This window comes from Leiobunum rupestre, chromosome 1, assembly GCF_980474605.1.
Source record: "Leiobunum rupestre chromosome 1, qqLeiRupe1.1.hap1, whole genome shotgun sequence".
NCBI classification, from domain to species: domain Eukaryota; kingdom Metazoa; phylum Arthropoda; class Arachnida; order Opiliones; family Sclerosomatidae; genus Leiobunum; species Leiobunum rupestre.
The window spans coordinates 74,278,360-74,303,300 of record NC_143384.1 but is presented as its reverse complement, the minus strand read 5'-3'; the positions used below and the strand labels follow the sequence as shown (position 1 = coordinate 74,303,300).

The 24,941-nt window shown below is 41.2% G+C and overlaps 50 non-coding genes across 50 annotated transcripts; all 50 read left to right on the top strand.

Annotated features, from left to right (window-relative positions):
* Window positions 1-427: 427 nt before the first annotated feature.
* TRNAI-AAU (transfer RNA isoleucine (anticodon AAU)) lies at window positions 428-500 on the top strand. Its single transcript has one exon. It is a non-coding gene; the product is annotated as a tRNA-Ile (tRNA).
* Window positions 501-1,172: 672 nt separating this feature from the next.
* On the top strand, window positions 1,173-1,246 carry TRNAI-AAU (transfer RNA isoleucine (anticodon AAU)). Its single transcript has one exon. It is a non-coding gene; the product is annotated as a tRNA-Ile (tRNA).
* A 224-nt stretch (window positions 1,247-1,470) lies between these two features.
* On the top strand, window positions 1,471-1,544 carry TRNAI-AAU (transfer RNA isoleucine (anticodon AAU)). The gene has a single exon. It is a non-coding gene; the product is annotated as a tRNA-Ile (tRNA).
* Window positions 1,545-1,770: 226 nt separating this feature from the next.
* Window positions 1,771-1,843, top strand: TRNAI-AAU (transfer RNA isoleucine (anticodon AAU)). The gene has a single exon. It is a non-coding gene; the product is annotated as a tRNA-Ile (tRNA).
* Window positions 1,844-2,069: 226 nt separating this feature from the next.
* On the top strand, window positions 2,070-2,143 carry TRNAI-AAU (transfer RNA isoleucine (anticodon AAU)). Its single transcript has one exon. It is a non-coding gene; the product is annotated as a tRNA-Ile (tRNA).
* Window positions 2,144-3,115: 972 nt separating this feature from the next.
* On the top strand, window positions 3,116-3,189 carry TRNAI-AAU (transfer RNA isoleucine (anticodon AAU)). The gene has a single exon. It is a non-coding gene; the product is annotated as a tRNA-Ile (tRNA).
* Window positions 3,190-3,413: 224 nt separating this feature from the next.
* TRNAI-AAU (transfer RNA isoleucine (anticodon AAU)) lies at window positions 3,414-3,486 on the top strand. The gene has a single exon. It is a non-coding gene; the product is annotated as a tRNA-Ile (tRNA).
* A 226-nt stretch (window positions 3,487-3,712) lies between these two features.
* Window positions 3,713-3,786, top strand: TRNAI-AAU (transfer RNA isoleucine (anticodon AAU)). The gene has a single exon. It is a non-coding gene; the product is annotated as a tRNA-Ile (tRNA).
* A 378-nt stretch (window positions 3,787-4,164) lies between these two features.
* On the top strand, window positions 4,165-4,238 carry TRNAI-AAU (transfer RNA isoleucine (anticodon AAU)). The gene has a single exon. It is a non-coding gene; the product is annotated as a tRNA-Ile (tRNA).
* Window positions 4,239-5,210: 972 nt separating this feature from the next.
* On the top strand, window positions 5,211-5,284 carry TRNAI-AAU (transfer RNA isoleucine (anticodon AAU)). Its single transcript has one exon. It is a non-coding gene; the product is annotated as a tRNA-Ile (tRNA).
* Window positions 5,285-5,510: 226 nt separating this feature from the next.
* TRNAI-AAU (transfer RNA isoleucine (anticodon AAU)) lies at window positions 5,511-5,584 on the top strand. Its single transcript has one exon. It is a non-coding gene; the product is annotated as a tRNA-Ile (tRNA).
* A 229-nt stretch (window positions 5,585-5,813) lies between these two features.
* On the top strand, window positions 5,814-5,887 carry TRNAI-AAU (transfer RNA isoleucine (anticodon AAU)). The gene has a single exon. It is a non-coding gene; the product is annotated as a tRNA-Ile (tRNA).
* Window positions 5,888-7,457: 1,570 nt separating this feature from the next.
* On the top strand, window positions 7,458-7,531 carry TRNAI-AAU (transfer RNA isoleucine (anticodon AAU)). The gene has a single exon. It is a non-coding gene; the product is annotated as a tRNA-Ile (tRNA).
* A 378-nt stretch (window positions 7,532-7,909) lies between these two features.
* TRNAI-AAU (transfer RNA isoleucine (anticodon AAU)) lies at window positions 7,910-7,983 on the top strand. Its single transcript has one exon. It is a non-coding gene; the product is annotated as a tRNA-Ile (tRNA).
* Window positions 7,984-9,403: 1,420 nt separating this feature from the next.
* TRNAI-AAU (transfer RNA isoleucine (anticodon AAU)) lies at window positions 9,404-9,477 on the top strand. The gene has a single exon. It is a non-coding gene; the product is annotated as a tRNA-Ile (tRNA).
* A 226-nt stretch (window positions 9,478-9,703) lies between these two features.
* On the top strand, window positions 9,704-9,777 carry TRNAI-AAU (transfer RNA isoleucine (anticodon AAU)). Its single transcript has one exon. It is a non-coding gene; the product is annotated as a tRNA-Ile (tRNA).
* A 997-nt stretch (window positions 9,778-10,774) lies between these two features.
* On the top strand, window positions 10,775-10,847 carry TRNAI-AAU (transfer RNA isoleucine (anticodon AAU)). Its single transcript has one exon. It is a non-coding gene; the product is annotated as a tRNA-Ile (tRNA).
* A 378-nt stretch (window positions 10,848-11,225) lies between these two features.
* Window positions 11,226-11,299, top strand: TRNAI-AAU (transfer RNA isoleucine (anticodon AAU)). Its single transcript has one exon. It is a non-coding gene; the product is annotated as a tRNA-Ile (tRNA).
* A 971-nt stretch (window positions 11,300-12,270) lies between these two features.
* Window positions 12,271-12,344, top strand: TRNAI-AAU (transfer RNA isoleucine (anticodon AAU)). The gene has a single exon. It is a non-coding gene; the product is annotated as a tRNA-Ile (tRNA).
* Window positions 12,345-12,420: 76 nt separating this feature from the next.
* On the top strand, window positions 12,421-12,494 carry TRNAI-AAU (transfer RNA isoleucine (anticodon AAU)). The gene has a single exon. It is a non-coding gene; the product is annotated as a tRNA-Ile (tRNA).
* A 75-nt stretch (window positions 12,495-12,569) lies between these two features.
* Window positions 12,570-12,643, top strand: TRNAI-AAU (transfer RNA isoleucine (anticodon AAU)). Its single transcript has one exon. It is a non-coding gene; the product is annotated as a tRNA-Ile (tRNA).
* A 226-nt stretch (window positions 12,644-12,869) lies between these two features.
* TRNAI-AAU (transfer RNA isoleucine (anticodon AAU)) lies at window positions 12,870-12,943 on the top strand. Its single transcript has one exon. It is a non-coding gene; the product is annotated as a tRNA-Ile (tRNA).
* A 1,125-nt stretch (window positions 12,944-14,068) lies between these two features.
* TRNAI-AAU (transfer RNA isoleucine (anticodon AAU)) lies at window positions 14,069-14,142 on the top strand. The gene has a single exon. It is a non-coding gene; the product is annotated as a tRNA-Ile (tRNA).
* An 827-nt stretch (window positions 14,143-14,969) lies between these two features.
* Window positions 14,970-15,043, top strand: TRNAI-AAU (transfer RNA isoleucine (anticodon AAU)). The gene has a single exon. It is a non-coding gene; the product is annotated as a tRNA-Ile (tRNA).
* A 224-nt stretch (window positions 15,044-15,267) lies between these two features.
* On the top strand, window positions 15,268-15,341 carry TRNAI-AAU (transfer RNA isoleucine (anticodon AAU)). The gene has a single exon. It is a non-coding gene; the product is annotated as a tRNA-Ile (tRNA).
* A 524-nt stretch (window positions 15,342-15,865) lies between these two features.
* Window positions 15,866-15,939, top strand: TRNAI-AAU (transfer RNA isoleucine (anticodon AAU)). The gene has a single exon. It is a non-coding gene; the product is annotated as a tRNA-Ile (tRNA).
* A 225-nt stretch (window positions 15,940-16,164) lies between these two features.
* TRNAI-AAU (transfer RNA isoleucine (anticodon AAU)) lies at window positions 16,165-16,238 on the top strand. Its single transcript has one exon. It is a non-coding gene; the product is annotated as a tRNA-Ile (tRNA).
* Window positions 16,239-16,462: 224 nt separating this feature from the next.
* Window positions 16,463-16,536, top strand: TRNAI-AAU (transfer RNA isoleucine (anticodon AAU)). The gene has a single exon. It is a non-coding gene; the product is annotated as a tRNA-Ile (tRNA).
* Window positions 16,537-16,762: 226 nt separating this feature from the next.
* TRNAI-AAU (transfer RNA isoleucine (anticodon AAU)) lies at window positions 16,763-16,836 on the top strand. The gene has a single exon. It is a non-coding gene; the product is annotated as a tRNA-Ile (tRNA).
* A 524-nt stretch (window positions 16,837-17,360) lies between these two features.
* TRNAI-AAU (transfer RNA isoleucine (anticodon AAU)) lies at window positions 17,361-17,434 on the top strand. Its single transcript has one exon. It is a non-coding gene; the product is annotated as a tRNA-Ile (tRNA).
* A 973-nt stretch (window positions 17,435-18,407) lies between these two features.
* TRNAI-AAU (transfer RNA isoleucine (anticodon AAU)) lies at window positions 18,408-18,481 on the top strand. Its single transcript has one exon. It is a non-coding gene; the product is annotated as a tRNA-Ile (tRNA).
* Window positions 18,482-18,557: 76 nt separating this feature from the next.
* TRNAI-AAU (transfer RNA isoleucine (anticodon AAU)) lies at window positions 18,558-18,631 on the top strand. Its single transcript has one exon. It is a non-coding gene; the product is annotated as a tRNA-Ile (tRNA).
* A 75-nt stretch (window positions 18,632-18,706) lies between these two features.
* On the top strand, window positions 18,707-18,780 carry TRNAI-AAU (transfer RNA isoleucine (anticodon AAU)). Its single transcript has one exon. It is a non-coding gene; the product is annotated as a tRNA-Ile (tRNA).
* A 226-nt stretch (window positions 18,781-19,006) lies between these two features.
* On the top strand, window positions 19,007-19,080 carry TRNAI-AAU (transfer RNA isoleucine (anticodon AAU)). Its single transcript has one exon. It is a non-coding gene; the product is annotated as a tRNA-Ile (tRNA).
* A 76-nt stretch (window positions 19,081-19,156) lies between these two features.
* TRNAI-AAU (transfer RNA isoleucine (anticodon AAU)) lies at window positions 19,157-19,230 on the top strand. Its single transcript has one exon. It is a non-coding gene; the product is annotated as a tRNA-Ile (tRNA).
* Window positions 19,231-19,305: 75 nt separating this feature from the next.
* Window positions 19,306-19,379, top strand: TRNAI-AAU (transfer RNA isoleucine (anticodon AAU)). The gene has a single exon. It is a non-coding gene; the product is annotated as a tRNA-Ile (tRNA).
* An 822-nt stretch (window positions 19,380-20,201) lies between these two features.
* Window positions 20,202-20,275, top strand: TRNAI-AAU (transfer RNA isoleucine (anticodon AAU)). The gene has a single exon. It is a non-coding gene; the product is annotated as a tRNA-Ile (tRNA).
* A 76-nt stretch (window positions 20,276-20,351) lies between these two features.
* TRNAI-AAU (transfer RNA isoleucine (anticodon AAU)) lies at window positions 20,352-20,425 on the top strand. Its single transcript has one exon. It is a non-coding gene; the product is annotated as a tRNA-Ile (tRNA).
* A 75-nt stretch (window positions 20,426-20,500) lies between these two features.
* Window positions 20,501-20,573, top strand: TRNAI-AAU (transfer RNA isoleucine (anticodon AAU)). The gene has a single exon. It is a non-coding gene; the product is annotated as a tRNA-Ile (tRNA).
* Window positions 20,574-20,649: 76 nt separating this feature from the next.
* TRNAI-AAU (transfer RNA isoleucine (anticodon AAU)) lies at window positions 20,650-20,723 on the top strand. Its single transcript has one exon. It is a non-coding gene; the product is annotated as a tRNA-Ile (tRNA).
* A 76-nt stretch (window positions 20,724-20,799) lies between these two features.
* Window positions 20,800-20,873, top strand: TRNAI-AAU (transfer RNA isoleucine (anticodon AAU)). Its single transcript has one exon. It is a non-coding gene; the product is annotated as a tRNA-Ile (tRNA).
* A 373-nt stretch (window positions 20,874-21,246) lies between these two features.
* Window positions 21,247-21,320, top strand: TRNAI-AAU (transfer RNA isoleucine (anticodon AAU)). The gene has a single exon. It is a non-coding gene; the product is annotated as a tRNA-Ile (tRNA).
* A 75-nt stretch (window positions 21,321-21,395) lies between these two features.
* On the top strand, window positions 21,396-21,469 carry TRNAI-AAU (transfer RNA isoleucine (anticodon AAU)). The gene has a single exon. It is a non-coding gene; the product is annotated as a tRNA-Ile (tRNA).
* Window positions 21,470-21,545: 76 nt separating this feature from the next.
* Window positions 21,546-21,618, top strand: TRNAI-AAU (transfer RNA isoleucine (anticodon AAU)). Its single transcript has one exon. It is a non-coding gene; the product is annotated as a tRNA-Ile (tRNA).
* A 77-nt stretch (window positions 21,619-21,695) lies between these two features.
* TRNAI-AAU (transfer RNA isoleucine (anticodon AAU)) lies at window positions 21,696-21,769 on the top strand. Its single transcript has one exon. It is a non-coding gene; the product is annotated as a tRNA-Ile (tRNA).
* Window positions 21,770-21,845: 76 nt separating this feature from the next.
* TRNAI-AAU (transfer RNA isoleucine (anticodon AAU)) lies at window positions 21,846-21,919 on the top strand. The gene has a single exon. It is a non-coding gene; the product is annotated as a tRNA-Ile (tRNA).
* A 522-nt stretch (window positions 21,920-22,441) lies between these two features.
* On the top strand, window positions 22,442-22,515 carry TRNAI-AAU (transfer RNA isoleucine (anticodon AAU)). The gene has a single exon. It is a non-coding gene; the product is annotated as a tRNA-Ile (tRNA).
* Window positions 22,516-22,739: 224 nt separating this feature from the next.
* On the top strand, window positions 22,740-22,813 carry TRNAI-AAU (transfer RNA isoleucine (anticodon AAU)). Its single transcript has one exon. It is a non-coding gene; the product is annotated as a tRNA-Ile (tRNA).
* A 76-nt stretch (window positions 22,814-22,889) lies between these two features.
* Window positions 22,890-22,963, top strand: TRNAI-AAU (transfer RNA isoleucine (anticodon AAU)). The gene has a single exon. It is a non-coding gene; the product is annotated as a tRNA-Ile (tRNA).
* A 523-nt stretch (window positions 22,964-23,486) lies between these two features.
* On the top strand, window positions 23,487-23,559 carry TRNAI-AAU (transfer RNA isoleucine (anticodon AAU)). The gene has a single exon. It is a non-coding gene; the product is annotated as a tRNA-Ile (tRNA).
* Window positions 23,560-24,941: the final 1,382 nt, after the last annotated feature.

Genomic DNA, 24,941 nt, shown 5'->3' with positions numbered 1-24,941 from the left:
AGAGCGTCGTGCTAATTTCGCGAAGGTCGTGGGTTCGATCCCCCCGTAGGCCAGATAATAACAGGAAATCTTTCCAAAAAAATATTTTTTAGATTTCGTGAACTCAATATAAAAATTAGGGTGTCATCGGTCCATTAGCTCAGTTGGTTAGAGCGTCGTGCTAATAACGCGAAGGTCATGGGTTAGATCCCCCCATGGGCCAGATAGTAAAAGGAAATCTTTCCAAAAAAAATATTTTTTAGATTTCGTGAACTCATTATAAAAATTAGGGTATCATCGGCCCATTAGCTCAGTTCGTTAGAGCGTCGTGCTAATTTCGCGAAGGTCGTGGGTTCGATCCCCCCGTGGGCCAGATAATAACAGGAAATCTTTCCAAAAAAATATTTTTTAGATTTCGTGAACTCATTATAAAAATTAGGGTGTCATCGGCCCATTAGCTCAGTTGGTTAGAGCGTCGTGCTAATAACGCGAAGGTCGTGGGTTCGATCCCCCATGGGCCAGATAGTAACAGGAAAGCTTTCCAAAAAAATATTTTTTAGATTTCGTGAACTAATTATAAAAATTAGGGTGTCAGCGGCCCATTAGCTCAGTTGGTTAGAGCGTCGTGCTAATAACGCGAAGGTCGTGGGTTTGATCCCCCCCATGGGCCAGATAGTAACAGGAAATCTTTATAAAAAATTATTTTTTAGATTTCGTGAACTCATTATAAAAATTAGGGTGTCATCGGCCCATTAGCTCAGTTGTTTAGAGCACCGTGCTAATAACGCGAAGGTCGTGGGTTCGATCACCCCATGGGCCATATAGTAAGAGGAAATCTTTCAAAAAAATATATTTTTTTGATTTCGTGAACTCATTATAAAAATTAGGTTGTCATCGGCCCATTAGCTCAGTTGGTTAGAGCGTCGTGCTAATAACGCGAAGGTCGTGGGTTCGATCCCCCCATGGGCAGATAGTAACAGGAAATCTTTCCAAAAAAAATATTTTTTAGATTTCGTGAACTCATTATAAAAATTAGGGTATCATCGGCCCATTAGCTCAGTTCGTTAGAGCGTCGTGCTAATTTCGCGAAGGTCGTGGGTTCGATCCCCCCGTGGGCCAGATAATAACAGGAAATCTTTCCAAAAAATATTTTTTAGATTTCGTGAACTCATTATAAAAATTAGGGTGTCATCAGCCCATTAGCTCAGTTGGTTAGAGCGTCGTGCTAATAACGCGAAGGTCGTGGGTTCGATCCCCCCATGGGCCAGATAGTAACAGGAAATCTTTCCAAAAAAATATTTTTTAGATTTCGTGAACTCATTATAAAAATTAGGGTGTCATCGGCCCATTAGCTCAGTTCGTTAGAGCGTCGTGCTAATTTCGCGAAGGTCGTGGGTTCGATCCCCCCATGGGCCAGATAGTAACTGGAAATCTTTCCAAAAAAATATTTTTTAGATTTCGTGAACTCATTATAAAAATTAGGGTGTCATCGGCCCATTAGCTCAGTTGGTTAGAGCGTCGTGCTAATAACGCGAAGGTCGTGGGTTCGATCCCCCCATGGGCCAGATAGTAACAGGAAATCTTTCCAAAAAAAATATTTTTTAGATTTCGTGAACTCATTATAAAAATTAGGGTGTCATCGGCCCATTAGCTCAGTTGGTTAGAGCACCGTGCTAATAACGCAAAGGTCGTGGGTTCGATCCCCCCATGGGCCAGATAGTAACAGGAAATCTTTCCAAAAAAAATATTTTTTAGATTTCGTGAACTCATTATAAAAATTAAGGTGTCATCGGCCCATTAGCTCAGTTGGTTAGAGCGTCGTGCTAATAACGCGAAGGTCGTGGGTTCGATCCCCCATGGGCCAGATAGTAACAGGAAATCTTTCCAAAAAAAATATTTTTTAGATTTCGTGAACTCATTATAAAAATTAGGGTGTCATCGGCCCATTAGCTCAGTTGGTTAGAGCACCGTGCTAATAACGCAAAGGTCGTGGGTTCGATCCCCCCATGGGCCAGATAGTAACAGGAAATCTTTCCAAAAAAAATATTTTTTAGATTTCGTGAACTCATTATAAAAATTAGGATGTCATCGGCCCATTAGCTCAGTTGGTTAGAGCGTCGTGCTAATAACGCGAAGGTCGTGGGTTCGATCCCCCCATGGGCCAGATAGTAACAGGAAATCTTTCCAAAATAATATTTTTTAGATTTCGTGAACTCACTATAAAAATTAGGGTGTCATCGGCCCACTAGCTCAGTTGGTTAGAGCGTCGTGCTAATAACACGAAGGTCGTGGTTTCGATCCCCCATGGGCCAGATAGTAACAGGAAAGCTTTCCAAAAAAAAATATTTTTTAGATTTCGTGAACTCATTATAAAAATTAGGGTGTCATCGTCCCATTAGCTCAGTTGGTTAGAGCGTCGTGCTAATAACGCGAAGGTCGTGGGTTTGATCCCCCCATGGGCCAGATAGTAACAGGAAATCTTTCCAAAAAAAATATTTTTTAGACTTCGTGAACTCATTATAAAAATTAGGGTGTCATCGGCCCATTAGCTCAGTTGGTTAGAGCGTCGTGCTAATAACGCGAAGGTCGTGGGTTCGATCACCCCATGGGCCAAATAGTAACAGGAAATCTTACAAAAAAAATATTTTTTAGACTTCGTGAACTCATTATAAAAATTATGGTGCCATCGGCCCATTAGCTCAGTTCGTTAGAGCGTCGTGCTAATTTCGCGAAGGTCGTGGGTTCGATCCCCCCGTAGGCCAGATAATAACCGGAAATCTTTCCAAAAAAATATTTTTTAGATTTCGTGAACTCATTATAAAAATTAGGGTGTCATCGGTCCATTAGCTCAGTTGGTTAGAGCGTCGTGCTAATAACGCGAAGGTCGTGGGTTAGATCCCCCCATGGGCCAGATAGTAAAAGGAAATCTTTCCAAAAAAAATATTTTTTAGATTTCGTGAACTCATTATAAAAATTAGGGTATCATCGGCCCTTTAGCTCAGTTCGTTAGAGCGTCGTGCTAATTTCGCGAAGGTCGTGGGTTCGATCCCCCCGTAGGCCAGATAATAACAGGAAATCTTTCCAAAAAAATATTTTTTAGATTTCGTGAACTCATTATAAAAATTAGGGTGTCATCGGCCCATTAGCTCAGTTGGTTAGAGCGTCGTGCTAATAACGCGAAGGTCGTGGGTTCGATCCCCCCATGGGCCAGATAGTAACAGGAAATCTTTCCAAAAAAATATTTTTTAGATTTCGTGAACTCATTATAAAAATTAGGGTGTCATCGGCCCATTAGCTCAGTTCGTTAGAGCGCCGTGCTAATTTCGCGAAGGTCGTGGGTTCGATCCCCCCATGGGCCAGATAGTAACTGGAAATCTTTCCAAAAAAATATTTTTTAGGTTTCGTGAACTCATTATAAAAATTAGGGTGTCATCGGCCCATTAGCTCAGTTGGTTAGAGCGTCGTGCTAATAACGCGAAGGTCGGGGTTCGATCCCCCCATGGGCCAGATAGTAACAGGAAATCTTTCCAAAAAAAATATTTTTTAGATTTCGTGAACTCATTATAAAAATTAGGGTGTCATCGGCCCATTAGCTCAGTTGGTTAGAGCACCGTGCTAATAACGCAAAGGTCGTGGGTTCGATCCCCCTATGGGCCAGATAGTAACAGGAAATCTTTCCAAAAAAAATATTTTTTAGATTTCGTGAACTCATTATAAAAATTAAGGTGTCATCGGCCCATTAGCTCAGTTGGTTAGAGCGTCGTGCTAATAACGCGAAGGTCGTGGGTTCGATCCCCCCATGGGCCAGATAGTAACAGGAAATCTTTCCAAAAAAAATATTTTTTAGATTTGGTGAACTCATTATAAAAATTAGGGTGTCATCGGCCCATTAGCTCAGTTGGTTAGAGCACCGTGCTAATAACGCAAAGGTCGTGGGTTCGATCCCCCCATGGGCCAGATAGTAACAGGAAATCTTTCCAAAAAAAATATTTTTTAGATTTCGTGAACTCATTATAAAAATTAAGGTGTCATCGGCCCATTAGCTCAGTTGGTTAGAGCGTCGTGCTAATAACGCGAAGGTCGTGGGTTCGATCACCCCATGGGCCAAATAGTAACAGGAGATCTTAGAGAAAAAAAAATATTTTTTTGATTTCGTGAACTCATTATAAAAATTAGGATGTCATCGGCCCATTAGCTCAGTTGGTTAGAGCGTCGTGCTAATAACGCGAAGGTCGTGGGTTCGATCCCCCCATGGGCCAGATAGTAACAGGAAATCTTTCCAAAATAATAATTTTTAGATTTCGTGAACTCACTATAAAAATTAGGGTGTCATCGGCCCACTAGTTCAGTTGGTTAGAGCGTCGTGCTAATAACACGAAGGTCGTGGTTTCGATCCCCCATGGGCCAGATAGTAACAGGAAAGCTTTCCAAAAAAAAATATTTTTTAGATTTCGTGAACTCATTATAAAAATTAGGGTGTCATCGTCCCATTAGCTCAGTTGGTTAGAGCGTCGTGCTAATAACGCGAAGGTCGTGGGTTTGATCCCCCCATGGGCCAGATAGTAACAGGAAATCTTTCCAAAAAAAATATTTTTTAGACTTCGTGAACTCATTATAAAAATTAGGGTGTCATCGGCCCATTAGCTCAGTTGGTTAGAGCGTCGTGCTAATAACGCGAAGGTCGTGGGTTCGATCACCCCATGGGCCAAATAGTAACAGGAAATCTTACAAAAAAAATATTTTTTAGACTTCGTGAACTCATTATAAAAATTAGGGTGCCATCGGCGCATTAGCTCAGTTCGTTAGAGCGTCGTGCTAATTTCGCGAAGGTCGTGGGTTCGATCCCCCCGTAGGCCAGATAATAACAGGAAATCTTTCCAAAAAAATATTTTTTAGATTTCGTGAACTCATTATAAAAATTAGGGTGTCATCGGTCCATTAGCTCAGTTGGTTAGAGCGTCGTGCTAATAACGCGAAGGTCGTGGGTTAGATCCCCCCATGGGCCAGATAGTAAAAGGAAATCTTTCCAAAAAAAATATTTTTTAGATTTCGTGAACTCATTATAAAAATTAGGGTATCATCAGCCCATTAGCTCAGTTCGTTAGAGCGTCGTGCTAATTTCGCGAAGGTCGTGGGTTCGATCCCCCCATGGGCCAGATAGTAACTGGAAATCTTTCCAAAAAAATATTTTTTAGGTTTCGTGAACTCATTATAAAAATTAGGGTGTCATCGGCCCATTAGCTCAGTTGGTTAGAGCGTCGTGCTAATAACGCGAAGGTCGTGGGTTCGATCCCCCCATGGGCCAGATAGTAACAGGAAATCTTTCCAAAAAAAATATTTTTTAGATTTCGTGAACTCATTATAAAAATTAGGGTGTCATCGGCCCATTAGCTCAGTTGGTTAGAGCACCGTGCTAATAACGCAAAGGTCGTGGGTTCGATCCCCCTATGGGCCAGATAGTAACAGGAAATCTTTCCAAAAAAAATATTTTTTAGATTTCGTGAACTCATTATAAAAATTAAGGTGTCATCGGCCCATTAGCTCAGTTGGTTAGAGCGTCGTGCTAATAACGCGAAGGTCGTGGGTTCGATCCCCCCATGGGCCAGATAGTAACAGGAAATCTTTCCAAAAAAAATATTTTTTAGATTTCGTGAACTCATTATAAAAATTAGGGTGTCATCGGCCCATTAGCTCAGTTGGTTAGAGCGTCGTGCTAATAACGCGAAGGTCGTGGGTTCGATCACCCCATGGGCCAAATAGTAACAGGAGATCTTAGAGAAAAAAAAAATATTTTTTTGATTTCGTGAACTCATTATAAAAATTAGGATGTCATCGGCCCATTAGCTCAGTTGGTTAGAGCGTCGTGCTAATAACGCGAAGGTCGTGGGTTCGATCCCCCCATGGGCCAGATAGTAACAGGAAATCTTTCCAAAATAATAATTTTTAGATTTCGTGAACTCACTATAAAAATTAGGGTGTCATCGGCCCACTAGCTCAGTTGGTTAGAGCGTCGTGCTAATAACACGAAGGTCGTGGTTTCGATCCCCCATGGGCCAGATAGTAACAGGAAAGCTTTCCAAAAAAAAATATTTTTTAGATTTCGTGAACTCATTATAAAAATTAGGGTGTCATCGTCCCATTAGCTCAGTTGGTTAGAGCGTCGTGCTAATAACGCGAAGGTCGTGGGTTTGATCCCCCCATGGGCCAGATAGTAACAGGAAATCTTTCCAAAAAAAATATTTTTTAGACTTCGTGAACTCATTATAAAAATTAAGGTGTCATCGGCCCATTAGCTCAGTTGGTTAGAGCGTCGTGCTAATAACGCGAAGGTCGTGGGTTCGATCACCCCATGGGCCAAATAGTTACAGGAAATCTTACAAAAAAAATATTTTTTAGACTTCGTGAACTCATTATAAAAATTAGGGTGCCATCGGCGCATTAGCTCAGTTCGTTAGAGCGTCGTGCTAATTTCGCGAAGGTCGTGGGTTCGATCCCCCCGTAGGCCAGATAATAACAGGAAATCTTTCCAAAAAAATATTTTTTAGATTTCGTGAACTCATTATAAAAATTAGGGTGTCATCGGTCCATTAGCTCAGTTGGTTAGAGCGTCGTGCTAATAACGCGAAGGTCGTGGGTTAGATCCCCCCATGGGCCAGATAGTAAAAGGAAATCTTTCCAAAAAAAATATTTTTTAGATTTCGTGAACTCATTATAAAAATTAGGGTATCATCAGCCCATTAGCTCAGTTCGTTAGAGCGTCGTGCTAATTTCGCGAAGGTCGTGGGTTCGATCCCCCCGTAGGCCAGATAATAACAGGAAATCTTTCCAAAAAAATATTTTTTAGATTTCGTTAACTCATTATAAAAATTAGGGTGTCATCGGTCCATTAGCTCAGTTGGTTAGAGCGTCGTGCTAATAACGCGAAGGTCATGGGTTAGATCCCCCCATGGGCCAGATAGTAAAAGGAAATCTTTCCAAAAAAAATATTTTTTAGATTTCGTGAACTCATTATAAAAATTAGGGTATCATCGGCCCATTAGCTCAGTTCGTTAGAGCGTCGTGCTAATTTCGCGAAGGTCGTGGGTTCGATCCCCCCGTGGGCCAGATAATAGCAGGAAATCTTTCCAAAAAAATATTTTTTAGATTTCGTGAACTCATTATAAAAATTAGGGTGTCATCGGCCCATTAGCTCAGTTCGTTAGAGCGCCGTGCTAATTTCGCGAAGGTCGTGGGTTCGATCCCCCCATGGGCCAGATAGTAACTGGAAATCTTTCCAAAAAAATATTTTTTAGATTTCGTGAACTCATTATAAAAATTAGGGTGTCATCGGCCCATTAGCTCAGTTGATTAGAGCACCGTGCTAATAACGCAAAGGTCGTGGGTTCGATCCTCCCATGGGCCAGATAGTAACAGGAAATCTTTCCAAAAAAAATATTTTTTAGATTTCGTGAACTCATTATAAAAATTAAGGTGTCATCGGCCCATTAGCTCAGTTGGTTAGAGCGTCGTGCTAATAACGCGAAGGTCGTGGGTTCGATCCCCCCATGGGCCAGATAGTAACAGGAAATCTTTCCAAAAAAAATATTTTTTAGATTTCGTGAACTCATTATAAAAATTAGGGTGTCATCGGCCCATTAGCTCAGTTGGTTAGAGCACCGTGCTAATAACGCAAAGGTCGTGGGTTCGATCCCCCCATGGGCCAGATAGTAACAGGAAATCTTTCCAAAAAAAATATTTTTTAGATTTCGTGAACTCATTATAAAAATTAAGGTGTCATCGGCCCATTAGCTCAGTTGGTTAGAGCGTCGTGCTAATAACGCGAAGGTCGTGGGTTCGATCACCCCATGGGCCAAATAGTAACAGGAGATCTTAGAGAAAAAAAAATATTTTTTTGATTTCGTGAACTCATTATAAAAATTAGGATGTCATCGGCCCATTAGCTCAGTTGGTTAGAGCGTCGTGCTAATAACGCGAAGGTCGTGGGTTCGATCCCCCCATGGGCCAGATAGTAACAGGAAATCTTTCCAAAATAATAATTTTTAGATTTCGTGAACTCACTATAAAAATTAGGGTGTCATCGGCCCACTAGCTCAGTTGGTTAGAGCGTCGTGCTAATAACACGAAGGTCGTGGTTTCGATCCCCCATGGGCCAGATAGTAACAGGAAAGCTTTCCAAAAAAAAATATTTTTTAGATTTCGTGAACTCATTATAAAAATTAGGGTGTCATCGTCCCATTAGCTCAGTTGGTTAGAGCGTCGTGCTAATAACGCGAAGGTCGTGGGTTTGATCCCCCCATGGGCCAGATAGTAACAGGAAATCTTTCCAAAAAAAATATTTTTTAGACTTCGTGAACTCATTATAAAAATTAGGGTGTCATCGGCCCATTAGCTCAGTTGGTTAGAGCGTCGTGCTAATAACGCGAAGGTCGTGGGTTCGATCACCCCATGGGCCAAATAGTAACAGGAAATCTTACAAAAAAAATATTTTTTAGACTTCGTGAACTCATTATAAAAATTAGGGTGCCATCGGCCCATTAGCTCAGTTCGTTAGAGCGTCGTGCTAATTTCGCGAAGGTCGTGGGTTCGATCCCCCCGTAGGCCAGATAATAACAGGAAATCTTTCCAAAAAAATATTTTTTAGATTTCGTGAACTCATTATAAAAATTAGGGTGTCATCGGTCCATTAGCTCAGTTGGTTAGAGCGTCGTGCTAATAACGCGAAGGTCGTGGGTTAGATCCCCCCATGGGCCAGATAGTAAAAGGAAATCTTTCCAAAAAAAATATTTTTTAGATTTCGTGAACTCATTATAAAAATTAGGGTATCATCGGCCCATTAGCTCAGTTCGTTAGAGCGTCGTGCTAATTTCGCGAAGGTCGTGGGTTCGATCCCCCCGTAGGCCAGATAATAACAGGAAATCTTTCCAAAAAAATATTTTTTAGATTTCGTTAACTCATTATAAAAATTAGGGTGTCATCGGTCCATTAGCTCAGTTGGTTAGAGCGTCGTGCTAATAACGCGAAGGTCATGGGTTAGATCCCCCCATGGGCCAGATAGTAAAAGGAAATCTTTCCAAAAAAAATATTTTTTAGATTTCGTGAACTCATTATAAAAATTAGGGTATCATCGGCCCATTAGCTCAGTTCGTTAGAGCGTCGTGCTAATTTCGCGAAGGTCGTGGGTTCGATCCCCCCGTGGGCCAGATAATAACAGGAAATCTTTCCAAAAAAATATTTTTTAGATTTCGTGAACTCATTATAAAAATTAGGGTGTCATCGGCCCATTAGCTCAGTTCGTTAGAGCGCCGTGCTAATTTCGCGAAGGTCGTGGGTTCGATCCCCCCATGGGCCAGATAGTAACTGGAAATCTTTCCAAAAAAATATTTTTTAGATTTCGTGAACTCATTATAAAAATTAGGGTGTCATCGGCCCATTAGCTCAGTTGGTTAGAGCGTCGTGCTAATAACGCGAAGGTCGTGGGTTCGATCCCCCCATGGGCCAGATAGTAACAGGAAATCTTTCCAAAAAAAATATTTTTTAGATTTCGTGAACTCATTATAAAAATTAGGGTGTCATCGGCCCATTAGCTCAGTTGGTTAGAGCACCGTGCTAATAACGCAAAGGTCGTGGGTTCGATCCCCCCATGGGCCAGATAGTAACAGGAAATCTTTCCAAAAAAAATATTTTTTAGATTTCGTGAACTCATTATAAAAATTAAGGTGTCATCGGCCCATTAGCTCAGTTGGTTAGAGCGTCGTGCTAATAACGCGAAGGTCGTGGGTTCGATCCCCCCATGGGCCAGATAGTAACAGGAAATCTTTCCAAAAAAAATATTTTTTAGATTTCGTGAACTCATTATAAAAATTAGGGTGTCATCGGCCTATTAGCTCAGTTGGTTAGAGCACCGTGCTAATAACGCAAAGGTCGTGGGTTCGATCCCCCCATGGGCCAGATAGTAACAGGAAATCTTTCCAAAAAAAATATTTTTTAGATTTCGTGAACTCATTATAAAAATTAAGGTGTCATCGGCCCATTAGCTCAGTTGGTTAGAGCGTCGTGCTAATAACGCGAAGGTCGTGGGTTCGATCACCCCATGGGCCAAATAGTGACAGGAGATCTTAGAGAAAAAAAAATATTTTTTTGATTTCGTGAACTCATTATAAAAATTAGGATGTCATCGGCCCATTAGCTCAGTTGGTTAGAGGGTCGTGCTAATAACGCGAAGGTCGTGGGTTCGATCCCCCCATGGGCCAGATAGTAACAGGAAATCTTTCCAAAATAATAATTTTTAGATTTCGTGAACTCACTATAAAAATTAGGGTGTCATCGGCCCACTAGCTCAGTTGGTTAGAGCGTCGTGCTAATAACACGAAGGTCGTGCTAATAACACGAAGGTCGTGGTTTCGATCCCCCATGGGCCAGATAGTAACAGGAAAGCTTTCCAAAAAAAAATATTTTTTAGATTTCGTGAACTCATTATTAAAATTAGGGTGTCATCGGCCCATTAGCTCAGTTGGTTAGAGCGTCGTGCTAATAAAGCGAAGGTCGTGGGTTCGATCCCCCCATGGGCCAGATAGTAACAGGAAATCTTTCCAAAAAAAATATTTTTTAGATTTCGTGAACTCATTATAAAAATTAGGGTGTCATCGGCCCATTAGCTCAGTTGGTTAGAGCACCGTGCTAATAACGCAAAGGTCGTGGGTTCGATCCCCCCATGGGCCAGATAGTAACAGGAAATCTTTCCAAAAAAAATATTTTTTAGATTTCGTGAACTCATTATAAAAATTAAGGTGTCATCGGCCCATTAGCTCAGTTGGTTAGAGCGTCGTGCTAATAACGCGAAGGTCGTGGGTTCGATCCCCCATGGGCCAGATAGTAACAGGAAATCTTTCCAAAAAAAATATTTTTTAGATTTCGTGAACTCATTATAAAAATTAGGGTGTCATCGGCCCATTAGCTCAGTTGGTTAGAGCACCGTGCTAATAACGCAAAGGTCGTGGGTTCGATCCCCCCATGGGCCAGATAGTAACAGGAAATCTTTCCAAAAAAAATATTTTTTAGATTTCGTGAACTCATTATAAAAATTAAGGTGTCATCGGCCCATTAGCTCAGTTGGTTAGAGCATCGTGCTAATAACGCGAAGGTCGTGGGTTCGATCACCCCATGGGCCAAATAGTAACAGGAGATCTTAGAGAAAAAAAAATATTTTTTTGATTTCGTGAACTCATTATAAAAATTAGGATGTCATCGGCCCATTAGCTCAGTTGGTTAGAGCGTCGTGCTAATAACGCGAAGGTCGTGGGTTCGATCCCCCCATGGGCCAGATAGTAACAGGAAATCTTTCCAAAATAATATTTTTTAGATTTCGTGAACTCACTATAAAAATTAGGGTGTCATCGGCCCACTAGCTCAGTTGGTTAGAGCGTCGTGCTAATAACACGAAGGTCGTGGTTTCGATCCCCCATGGGCCAGATAGTAACAGGAAAGCTTTCCAAAAAAAAATATTTTTTAGATTTCGTGAACTCATTATAAAAATTAGGGTGTCATCGTCCCATTAGCTCAGTTGGTTAGAGCGTCGTGCTAATAACGCGAAGGTCGTGGGTTTGATCCCCCCATGGGCCAGATAGTAACAGGAAATCTTTCCAAAAAAAATATTTTTTAGACTTCGTGAACTCATTATAAAAATTAGGGTGTCATCGGCCCATTAGCTCAGTTGGTTAGAGCGTCGTGCTAATAACGCGAAGGTCGTGGGTTCGATCACCCCATGGGCCAAATAGTAACAGGAAATCTTACAAAAAAAATATTTTTTAGACTTCGTGAACTCATTATAAAAATTATGGTGCCATCGGCCCATTAGCTCAGTTCGTTAGAGCGTCGTGCTAATTTCGCGAAGGTCGTGGGTTCGATCCCCCCGTAGGCCAGATAATAACCGGAAATCATTCCAAAAAAATATTTTTTAGATTTCGTGAACTCATTATAAAAATTAGGGTGTCATCGGTCCATTAGCTCAGTTGGTTAGAGCGTCGTGCTAATAACGCGAAGGTCGTGGGTTAGATCCCCCCATGGGCCAGATAGTAAAAGGAAATCTTTCCAAAAAAAATATTTTTTAGATTTCGTGAACTCATTATAGAAATTAGGGTATCATCGGCCCATTAGCTCAGTTCGTTAGAGCGTCGTGCTAATTTCGCGAAGGTCGTGGGTTCGATCCCCCCGTAGGCCAGATAATAACAGGAAATCTTTCCAAAAAATATTTTTTAGATTTCGTGAACTCATTATAAAAATTAGGGTGTCATCGGCCCATTAGCTCAGTTGGTTAGAGCGTCGTGCTAATAACGCGAAGGTCGTGGGTTCGATCCCCCCATGGGCCAGATAGTAACAGGAAATCTTTCCAAAAAAAATATTTTTTAGATTTCGTGAACTCATTATAAAAATTAAGGTGTCATCGGCCCATTAGCTCAGTTGGTTAGAGCGTCGTGCTAATTTCGCGAAGGTCGTGGGTTCGATCCCCCCATGGGCCAGATAGTAACTGGAAATCTTTCCAAAAAAATATTTTTTAGATTTCGTGAACTCATTATAAAAATTAGGGTGTCATCGGCCCATTAGCTCAGTTGGTTAGAGCGTCGTGCTAATAACGCGAAGGTCGTGGGTTCGATCCCCCCATGGGCCAGATAGTAACAGGAAATCTTTCCAAAAAAAATATTTTTTAGATTTCGTGAACTCATTATAAAAATTAGGGTGTCATCGGCCCATTAGCTCAGTTGGTTAGAGCACCGTGCTAATAACGCAAAGGTCGTGGGTTCGATCCCCCCATGGGCCAGATAGTAACAGGAAATCTTTCCAAAAAAAATATTTTTTAGATTTCGTGAACTCATTACAAAAATTAAGGTGTCATCGGCCCATTAGCTCAGTTGGTTAGAGCGTCGTGCTAATAACGCGAAGGTCGTGGGTTCGATCCCCCCATGGGCCAGATAGTAACAGGAAATCTTTCCAAAAAAAATATTTTTTAGATTTCGTGAACTCATTATAAAAATTAGGGTGTCATCGGCCCATTAGCTCAGTTGGTTAGAGCACCGTGCTAATAACGCAAAGGTCGTGGGTTCGATCCCCCCATGGGCCAGATAGTAACAGGAAATCTTTCCAAAAAAAATATTTTTTAGATTTCGTGAACTCATTATAAAAATTAAGGTGTCATCGGCCCATTAGCTCAGTTGGTTAGAGCGTCGTGCTAATAACGCGAAGGTCGTGGGTTCGATCACCCCATGGGCCAAATAGTAACAGGAGATCTTAGAGAAAAAAAAATATTTTTTTGATTTCGTGAACTCATTATAAAAATTAGGATGTCATCGGCCCATTAGCTCAGTTGGTTAGAGCGTCGTGCTAATAACGCGAAGGTCGTGTGTTCGATCCCCCCATGGGCCAGATAGTAACAGGAAATCTTTCCAAAATAATAATTTTTAGATTTCGTGAACTCACTATAAAAATTAGGGTGTCATCGGCCCACTAGCTCAGTTGGTTAGAGCGTCGTGCTAATAACACGAAGGTCGTGGTTTCGATCCCCCATGGGCCAGATAGTAACAGGAAAGCTTTCCAAAAAAAAATATTTTTTAGATTTCGTGAACTCATTATAAAAATTAGGGTGTCATCGTCCCATTAGCTCAGTTGGTTAGAGCGTCGTGCTAATAACGCGAAGGTCGTGGGTTTGATCCCCCCATGGGCAAGATAGTAACAGGAAATCTTTCCAAAAAAAATATTTTTTAGACTTCGTGAACTCATTATAAAAATTAGGGTGTCATCGGCCCATTAGCTCAGTTGGTTAGAGCGTCGTGCTAATAACGCGAAGGTCGTGGGTTCGATCACCCCATGGGCCAAATAGTAACAGGAAATCTTACAAAAAAAATATTTTTTAGACTTCGTGAACTCATTATAAAAATTAGGGTGCCATCGGCCCATTAGCTCAGTTCGTTAGAGCGTCGTGCTAATTTCGCGAAGGTCGTGGGTTCGATCCCCCCGTAGGCCAGATAATAACAGGAAATCTTTCCAAAAAAATATTTTTTAGATTTCGTGAACTCATTATAAAAATTAGGGTGTCATCGGCCCATTAGCTCAGTTGGTTAGAGCGTCGTGCTAATAACGCGAAGGTCGTGGGTTTGATCCCCCCATGGGCCAGATAGTAACAGGAAATCTTTCCAAAAAAAATATTTTTTAGACTTCGTGAACTCATTATAAAAATTAGGGTGTCATCGGCCCATTAGCTCAGTTGGTTAGAGCACCGTGCTAATAACGCAAAGGTCGTGGGTTCGATCCCCCCATGGGCCAGATAGTAACAGGAAATCTTTCCAAAAAAAATATTTTTTAGATTTCGTGAACTCATTATAAAAATTAAGGTGTCATCGGCCCATTAGCTCAGTTGGTTAGAGCGTCGTGCTAATAACGCGAAGGTCGTGGGTTCGATCACCCCATGGGCCAAATAGTAACAGGAGATCTTAGAGAAAAAAAAATATTTTTTTGATTTCGTGAACTCATTATAAAAATTAGGATGTCATCGGCCCATTAGCTCAGTTGGTTAGAGCGTCGTGCTAATAACGCGAAGGTCGTGTGTTCGATCCCCCCATGGGCCAGATAGTAACAGGAAATCTTTCCAAAATAATAATTTTTAGATTTCGTGAACTCACTATAAAAATTAGGGTGTCATCGGCCCACTAGCTCAGTTGGTTAGAGCGTCGTGCTAATAACACGAAGGTCGTGGTTTCGATCCCCCATGGGCCAGATAGTAACAGGAAAGCTTTCCAAAAAAAAATATTTTTTAGATTTCGTGAACTCATTATAAAAATTAGGGTGTCATCGTCCCATTAGCTCAGTTGGTTAGAGCGTCGTGCTAATAACGCGAAGGTCGTGGGTTTGATCCCCCCATGGGCAAGATAGTAACAGGAAATCTTTCCAAAAAAAATATTTTTTAGACTTCGTGAACTCATTATAAAAATTAGGGTGTCATCGGCCCATTAGCTCAGTTGGTTAGAGCGTCGTGCTAATAACGCGAAGGTCGTGGGTTCGATCACCCCATGGGCCAAATAGTAACAGGAAATCTTACAAAAAAAATATTTTTTAGACTTCGTGAACTCATTATAAAAATTAGGGTGCCATCGGCCCATTAGCTCAGTTCGTTAGAGCGTCGTGCTAATTTCGCGAAGGTCGTGGGTTCGATCCCCCCGTAGGCCAGATAATAACAGGAAATCTTTCCAAAAAAATATTTTTTAGATTTCGTGAACTCATTATAAAAATTAGGGTGTCATCGGCCCATTAGCTCAGTTGGTTAGAGCGTCGTGCTAATAACGCGAAGGTCGTGGGTTTGATCCCCCCATGGGCCAGATAGTAACAGGAAATCTTTCCAAAAAAAATATTTTTTAGACTTCGTGAACTCATTATAAAAATTAGGGTGCCATCGGCCCATTAGCTCAGTTCGTTAGAGCGTCGTGCTAATTTCGCGAAGGTCGTGGGTTCGATCCCCCCGTAGGCCAGATAATAACAGGAAATCTTTCCAAAAAAATATTTTTTAGATTTCGTGAACTCATTATAAAAATTAGGGTGACATCGGTCCATTAGCTCAGTTGGTTAGAGCGTCGTGCTAATAACGCGAAGGTCGTGGGTTAGATCCCCCCATGGGCCAGATAGTAAAAGGAAATCTTTCCAAAAAAAATATTTTTTAGATTTCGTGAACTCATTATAAAAATTAGGGTATCATCGGCCCATTAGCTCAGTTCGTTAGAGCGTCGTGCTAATTTCGCGAAGGTCGTGGGTTCGATCCCCCCGTAGGCCAGATAATAACAGGAAATCTTTCCAAAAAAATATTTTTTAGATTTCGTGAACTCATTATAAAAATTAGGGTGTCATCGGCCCATTAGCTCAGTTGGTTAGAGCGTCGTGCTAATAACGCGAAGGTCGTGGGTTCGATCCCCCCATGGGCCAGATAGTAAAAGGAAATCTTTCCAAAAAAAATATTTTTTAGATTTCGTGAACTCATTATAAAAATTAGGGTATCATCGGCCCATTAGCTCAGTTCGTTAGAGCGTCGTGCTAATTTCGCGAAGGTCGTGGGTTCGATCCCCCCGTAGGCCAGATAATAACAGGAAATCTTTCCAAAAAAATATTTTTTAGATTTCGTGAACTCATTATAAAAATTAGGGTGTCATCGGCCCATTAGCTCAGTTGGTTAGAGCGTCGTGCTAATAACGCGAAGGTCGTGGGTTCGATCCCCCCATGGGCCAGATAGTAACAGGAAATCTTTCCAAAAAAATATTTTTTAGATTTCGTGAACTCATTATAAAAATTAGGGTGTCATCGGCCCATTAGCTCAGTTCGTTAGAGCGTCGTGCTAATTTCGCGAAGGTCGTGGGTTCGATCCCCCCATGGGCCAGATAGTAACTGGAAATCTTTCCAAAAAAATATTTTTTAGATTTCGTGAACTCATTATAAAAATTAGGGTGTCATCGGCCCATTAGCTCAGTTGGTTAGAGCGTCGTGCTAATAACGCGAAGGTCGTGGGTTCGATCCCCCCATGGGCCAGATAGTAACAGGAAATCTTTCCAAAAAAAATATTTTTTAGATTTCGTGAACTCATTATAAAAATTAGGGTGTCATCGGCCCATTAGCTCAGTTGGTTAGAGCACCGTGCTAATAACGCAAAGGTCGTGGGTTCGATCCCCCCATGGGCCAGATAGTAACAGGAAATCTTTCCAAAAAAAATATTTTTTAGATTTCGTGAACTCATTATAAAAATTAAGGTGTCGTCGGCCCATTAGCTCAGTTGGTTAGAGCGTCGTGCTAATAACGCGAAGGTCGTGGGTTCGATCCCCCCATGGGCCAGATAGTAACAGGAAATCTTTCCAAAATAATATTTTTTAGATTTCGTGAACTCACTATAAAAATTAGGGTGTCATCGGCCCACTAGCTCAGTTGGTTAGAGCGTCGTGCTAATAACACGAAGGTCGTGGTTTCGATCCCCCATGGGCCAGATAGTAACAGGAAAGCTTTCCAAAAAAAAATATTTTTTAGATTTCGTGAACTCATTATAAAAATTAGGGTGTTATCGTCCCATTAGCTCAGTTGGTTAGAGCGTCGTGCTAATAACGCGAAGGTCGTGGGTTTGATCCCCCCATGGGCCAGGTAGTAACAGGAAATCTTTCCAAAATAATATTTTTTAGATTTCGTGAACTCACTATAAAAATTAGGGTGTCATCGGCCCATTAGCTCAGTTGGTTAGAGCACCGTGCTAATAACGCAAAGGTCGTGGGTTCGATCCCCCCATGGGCCAGATAGTAACAGGAAATCTTTCCAAAAAAAATATTTTTTAGATTTCGTGAACTCATTATAAAAATTAAGGTGTCATCGGCCCATTAGCTCAGTTGGTTAGAGCGTCGTGCTAATAACGCGAAGGTCGTGGGTTCGATCACCACATGGGCCAAATAGTAACAGGAGATCTTAGAAAAAAAAATATTTTTTTGATTTCGTGAACTCATTATAAAAATTAGGATGTCATCGGCCCATTAGCTCAGTTGGTTAGAGCGTCGTTCTAATAACGCGAAGGTCGTGGGTTCGATCTCCCCATGGGCCAGATAGTAACAGGAAATCTTTCCAAAATAATATTTTTTAGATTTCGTGAACTCATTATAAAAATTAGGGTGTCATCGGGCCACTAGCTCAGTTGGTTAGAGCGTCGTGCTAATAACACGAAGGTCGTGGGTTCGATCCCCCATGGGCAAGATAGTAACAGGAAAGCTTTCCAAAAAAAAATATTTTTTAGATTTCGTGAACTCATTATAAAAATTAGGGTGTCATCGTCCCATTAGCTCAGTTGGTTAGAGCGTCGTGCTAATAACGCGAAGGTCGTGGGTTTGATCCCCCCATGGGCCAGATAGTAACAGGAAATCTTTCCAAAAAAAATATTTTTTAGACTTCGTGAACTCATTATAAAAATTAGGGTGTCATCGGCCCATTAGCTCAGTTCGTTAGAGCGTCGTGCTAATTTCGCCAAGGTCGTGAGTTCGATCCCCCCATGGGCCAGATAGTAACAGGAAATCTTTAAAAAAAAATATTATTTAGATATCGTGAACTCATTATAAAAATTAGGGTGTCATCGGCCCATTAGCTCAGTTCGTTAGAGCATCGTGCTAATTTCGCCAAGGTCGTGAGTTCGATCCCCCCATGGGCCAGATAGTAACAGGAAATCTTTCCAAAAAAAATATTTTTTAGATTTCGTGAACTCATTATAAAAATTAGGGTGTCATCGGCCCATTAGCTCAGTTCGTTAGAGCGTCGTGCTAATTTCGCGAAGGTCGTGGGTTCGATCACCCCATGGGCCAAATAGTAACAGGAAATCTTACAAAAAAAATATTTTTTTGATTTCGTGAACTCATTATAAAAATTAGGGTGTCATCGGCCCATTAGCTCAGTTGGTTAGAGCGTCGTGCTAATAACGCGAAGGTCGTGGGTTTGATCCCCCCATGGGCCAGATATTAACAGGAAATCTTTCCAAAAAAAATATTTTTTAGACTTCGTGAACTCATTATAAAAATTAGGGTGTCATCGGCCCATTAGCTCAGTTGGTTAGAGCGTCGTGCTAATAACGCGAAGGTCGTGGGTTCGATCACCCCATGGGCCAAATAGTAACAGGAAATCTTACAAAAAAAATATTTTTTTGATTTCGTGAACTCATTATAAAAATTAAGGTGTCATCGGCCCATTAGCTCAGTTGGTTAGAGCGTCGTGCTAATAACGCGAAGGTCGTGGGTTCGATCCCCCCATGGGCCAGATAGTAACAGGAAATCTTTCAAAAAAATATATTTTTTTGATTTCGTGAACTCATTATAAAAATTAGGGTGTCATCGGCCCATTAGCTCAGTTCGTTAGAGCGTCGTGCTAATTTCGCCAAGGTCGTGGGTTCGATCACCCCATGGGCCAAATAGTAACAGGAAATCTTACAAAAAAAAATATTTTTTTGATTTCGTGAACTCATTATAAAAATTAGGGTGTCATCGGCCCATTAGCTCAGTTGGTTAGAGCGTCGTGCTAATAACGCGAAGGTCGTGGGTTTGATCCCCCCATGGGCCAGATAGTAACAGGAAATCTTTCCAAAAAAAATATTTTTTAGACTTCGTGAACTCATTATAAAAATTAGGGTGTCATCGGCCCATTAGCTCAGTTGGTTAGAGCGTCGTGCTAATAACGCGAAGGTCGTGGGTTCGATCACCCCATGGGCCAAATAGTAACAGGAAATCTTACAAAAAAAATATTTTTTAGATTTCGTGAACTCATTATAAAAATTAGGGTGTCATCGGCCCATTAGCTCAGTTGGTTAAAGCGTCGTGCTAATAACGCGAAGGTCGTGGGTTTGATCCCCCCATGGGCCAGATAGTAACAGGAAATCTTTCAAAAAAAACTAATTTTTAGATTTCGTGAACTCATTATAAAAATTAAGGTGTCATCGGCCCATTAGCTCAGTTGGTTAGAGCGTCGTGCTAATAACACGAAGGTCGTGGGTTCGATCCCCCATGGGCAAGATAGTAACAGGAAAGCTTTCCAAAAAAAAATATTTTTTAGATTTCGTGAACTCATTATAAAAATTAGGGTGTCATCGTCCCATTAGCTCAGTTGGTTAGAGCGTCGTGCTAATAACGCGAAGGTCGTGGGTTCGATCACCCCATGGGCCAAATAGTAACAGGAAATCTTTCCAAAAAAATATTTTTTAGATTTCGTGAACTCATTATAAAAATTAGGGTGTCATCGGCCCATTAGTTCAGTTCGTTAAAGCGTCGTGCTAATTTCGCCAAGGTCGTGAGTTCGATCCCCCCATGGGCCAGATAGTAACAGGAAATCTTTAAAAAAAAATATTTTTTAGATTTCGTGAACTCATTATAAAAATTAGGGTGTCATCGGCCCATTAGCTCAGTTCGTTAAAGCGTCGTGCTAATAACGCGAAGGTCGTGGGTTCGATCCCCCATGGGCCAGATAGTAACAGGAAATCTTTAAAAAAAACTAATTTTTAGATTTCGTGAACTCATTATAAAAATTAAGGTGGCATCGGCCCATTAGCTCAGTTGGTTAGAGCCTCGTGCTAATAACGCGAAGGTCGTGGGTTTGATCCCCCCATGGGCCAGATAGTAACAGGAAATCTTTCAAAAAAAACTATTTTTTAGATTTCGTGAACTCATTATAAAAATTAAGGTGTCATCGGCCCATTAGCTCAGTTGGTTAGAGCGTCGTGCTAATAACGCGAAGGTCGTGGGTTCGATCACCCCATGGGCCAAATAGTATCAGGAAGTCTTTCAAAAAAATATATTTTTTTGATTTCGTGAACTCATTATAAAAATTAGGGTGTCATCGGCCCATTAGCTCAGTTGGTTAGAGCGTCGTGCTAATAACGCGAAGGTCGTGGGTTCGATCACCCCATGGGCCAAATAGTAACAGGAAATCTTTCCAAAAAAATATTTTTTAGATTTCGTGAACTAATTATAAAAATTAGGGTGTCATCGGCCCATTAGCTCAGTTGGTTAGAGCGTCGTGCTAATAACGCGAAGGTCGTGGGTTCGATCCCCCATGGGCCAGATAGTAACAGAAAAGCTTCCCAAAAAAAATATTTTTTAGATTTCGTGAACTCATTATAAAAATTAGGGTGTCATCGGCCCATTAGCTCAGTTGGTTAAAGCGTCGTGCTAATAACGCGAAGGTCGTGGGTTTGATCCCCCCATGGGCCAGATAGTAACAGGAAATCTTTCAAAAAAAACTAATTTTTAGATTTCGTGAACTCATTATAAAAATTAAGGTGTCATCGGCCCATTAGCTCAGTTGGTTAGAGCGTCGTGCTAATAACGCGAAGGTCGTGGGTTCGATCACCCCATGGGCCAAATAGTAACAGGAAATCTTTTAAAAAAATATATTTATTTGATTTCGTGAACTCATTATAAAAATTAGAGTGTCATCGGCCCATTAGCTCAGTTGGTTAGAGCGTCGTGCTAATAACGCGAAGTTCGTGGGTTCGATCCCCCCATGGGCAGATAGTAACAGGAAATCTTTCCAAAAAAATATTTTTTAGATTTCGTGAACTCATTATAAAAATTAGGGCGTCATCGGCCCATTAGCTCAATTCGTTAGAGCGTCGTGCTAATTTCGCCAAGGTCGTGGGTTCGATCCCCCCGTAGGCCAGATAATAACAGGAAATCTTTCCAAAAAAATACTTTTTAGATTTCGTGAACTCATTATAAAAATTAGGGTGTCATCGGCCCATTAGCTCAGTTGGTTAGAGCGTCGTGCTAATAACGCGAAGGTCGTGGGTTCGATCACCCCATGGGCCAAATAGTAACAGGAAATCTTTCCAAAAAAATATTTTTTAGATTTCGTGAACTCATTCTAAAAATTAGGGTGTCATCGGCCCATTAGCTCAGTTGGTTAGAGCGTCGTGCTAATAACGCGAAGGTCGTGGGTTCGATCACCCCATGGGCCAAATAGTAACAGGAAGTCTTTCAAAAAAATATATTTTTTTGATTTCGTGAACTCATTATAAAAATTAGGGTGTCATCGGCCCATTAGCTCAGTTGGTTAGAGCGTCGTGCTAATAACGCGAAGGTCGTGGGTTCGATCCCCCATGGGCCAGATAGTAACAGGAAAGCTTTCCAAAAAAAAATATTTTTTAGATTTCGTGAACTCATTATAAAAATTAGGGTGTCATCGGCCCATTAGCTCAGTTGGTTAAAGCGTCGTGCTAATAACGCGAAGGTCGTGGGTTTGATCCCCCCATGGGCCAGATAGTAACAGGAAATCTTTCAAAAAAAACTAATTTTTAGATTTCGTGAACTCATTATAAAAATTAAGGTGGCATCGGCCCATTAGCTCAGTTGGTTAGAGCGTCGTGCTAATAACGCGAAGGTCGTGGGTTCGATCACCCCATGGGCCAAATAGTAACAGGAAATCTTTTAAAGAAATATATTTATTTGATTTCGTGAACTCATTATTAAAATTAGAGTGTCATCGGCCCATTAGCTCAGTTGGTTAGAGCGTCGTGCTAATAACGCGAAGGTCATGGGTTCGATCCCCCCATGGGCAGATAGTAACAGGAAATCTTTCCAAAAAAATATTTTTTAGATTTCGTGAACTCATTATAAAAATTAGGGCGTCATCGGCCCATTAGCTCAGTTCGTTAGAGCGTCATGCTAATTTCGCCAAGGTCGTGGGTTCGATCCCCCCATGGGCCAGATAGTAACAGGAAATCTTTCCAAAAAAAATATTTTTTAGATTTCGTGAACTCATTATAAAAATTAGGGTGTCATCGGCCCATTAGCTCAGTTCGTTAGAGCGTCGTGCTAACTTCGCGAAGGTCGTGGGTTCGACCCCCCGTAGGCCAGATAATAACAGGAAATCTTTCCAAAAAAATATTTTTTAGATTTCGTGAACTCATTATAAAAATTAGGGTGTCATCGGCCTATTAGCTCAGTTGGTTAGAGCGTCGTGCTAATAACGCGAAGGTCGTGGGTTCGATCCCCCCATGGGCCAGATAGTAACAGGAGATCTTTCCAAAAAAATATTTTTTAGATTTCGTGAACTCATTATAAAAATTAGGGTGTCATCGGCCCATTAGCTCAGTTCGTTAGAGCGTCGTGCTAATTTCGCAAAGGTCGTGGGTTCGATCCCCCCATGGGCCAGATAGTAACGGGAAATCTTTCCAAAAAAATATTTTTTAGATTTCGTGAACTCATTATAAAAATTAGGGTATCATCGGCCCATTAGCTCAGTTGGTTAAAGCGTCGTGCTAATAACGCGAAGGTCGTGGGTTTGATCCCCCCATGGGCCAGATAGTAACAGGAAATCTTTCAAAAAAAACTAATTTTTAGATTTCGTGAACTCATTATAAAAATTAAGGTGTCATCGGCCCATTAGCTCAGTTGGTTAGAGCGTCGTGCTAATAACGCGAAGGTCGTGGGTTCGATCACCCCATGGGCCAAATAGTAACAGGAAATGTTTTAAAAAAATATATTTATTTGATTTCGTGAACTCATTATAAAAATTAGAGTGTCATCGGCCCATTAGCTCAGTTGGTTAGAGCGTCGTGCTAATAACGCGAAGGTCGTGGGTTCGATCCCCCCATGGGCAGATAGTAACAGGAAATCTTTCCAAAAAAATATTTTTTAGATTTCGTGAACTCATTATAAAAATTAGTGCGTCATCGGCCCATTAGCTCAGTTCGTTAGAGCGTCGTGCTAATTTCGCCAAGGTCGTGGGTTCGATCCCCCCGTAGGCCAGATAATAACAGGAAATCTTTCCAAAAAAAATATTTTTTAGATTTCGTGAACTCATTATAAAAATTAGGGTGTCATCGGCCCATTAGCTCAGTTGGTTAGAGCGTCGTGCAAATAACGCGAAGGTCGTGGGTTCGATCACCCCATGGGCCAAATAGTAACAGGAAATCTTTCCAAAAAAATATTTTTTAGATTTCGTGAACTAATTATAAAAATTAGGGTGTCATCGGCCCATTAGCTCAGTTGGTTAGAGCGTCGTGCTAATAACGCGAAGGTCGTGGGTTCGATCCCCCATGGGCCAGATAGTAACAGGAAAGCTTTCCAAAAAAATTTTTTTTAGATTTCGTGAACTCATTATAAAAATTAGGGTGTCATCGGCCCATTAGCTCAGTTGGTTAAAGCGTCGTGCTAATAACGTGAAGGTCGTGGGTTTGATCCCCCCATGGGCCAGATAGTAACAGGAAATCTTTCAAAAAAAACTAATTTTTAGATTTCGTGAACTCATTATAAAAATTAAGGTGGCATCGGCCCATTAGCTCAGTTCGTTAGAGCGTCGTGCTAACTTCGCGAAGGTCGTGGGTTCGATCCCCCCGTAGGCCAGATAATAACAGGAAATCTTTCCAAAAAAATATTTTTTAGATTTCGTGAACTCATTATAAAAATTAGGGTGTCATCGGCCCATTAGATCAGTTGGTTAGAGCGTCGTGCTAACTTCGCCAAGGTCGTGGGTTCGATCCCCCCATGGGCCAGATAGTAACAGGAAATCTTTCCAAAAAAAATATTTTTTAGATTTCGTGAACTCATTATAAAAATTAGGGTGTCATCGGCCCATTAGCTCAGTTCGTTAGAGCGTCGTGCTAACTTCGCCAAGGTCGTGGGTTCGATCACCCCATGGGCCAAATAGTAACAGGAAATCTTTTAAAAAAATATATTTATTTGATTTCGTGAACTCATTATAAAAATTAGAGTGTCATCGGCCCATTAGCTCAGTTGGTTAGAGCGTCGTGCTAACTTCGCCAAGGTCGTGGGTTCGATCCCCCCATGGGCCAGATAGTAACAGGAAATCTTTCCAAAAAAAATATTTTTTAGATTTCGTGAACTCATTATAAAAATTAGGGTGTCATCGGCCCATTAGCTCAGTTCGTTAGAGCGTCGTGCTAACTTCGCCAAGGTCGTGGGTTCGATCCCCCCATGGGCCAGATAGTAACAGGAAATCTTTCCAAAAAAAATATTTTTTAGATTTCGTGAACTCATTATAAAAATTAGGGTGTCATCGGCCCATTAGCTCAGTTCGTTAGAGCGTCGTGCTAACTTCGCGAAGGTCGTGGGTTCGATCCCCCCGTAGGCCAGATAATAACAGGAAATCTTTCCAAAAAAATATTTTTTAGATTTCGTGAACTCATTATAAAAATTAGGGTGTCATCGGCCCATTAGATCAGTTGGTTAGAGCGTCGTGCTAATAACGCGAAGGTCGTGGGTTCGATCACCCCATGGGCCAAATAGTAACAGGAAGTCTATCAAAAAAATATATTTTTTTGATTTCGTGAACTCATTATAAAAATTAGGGTGTCATCGGCCCATTAGCTCAGTTGGTTAGAGCGTCGTGCTAATAACGCGAAGGTCATGGGTTCGATCCCCCATGGGCCAGATAGTAACAGGAAAGCTTTCCAAAAAAAATTTTTT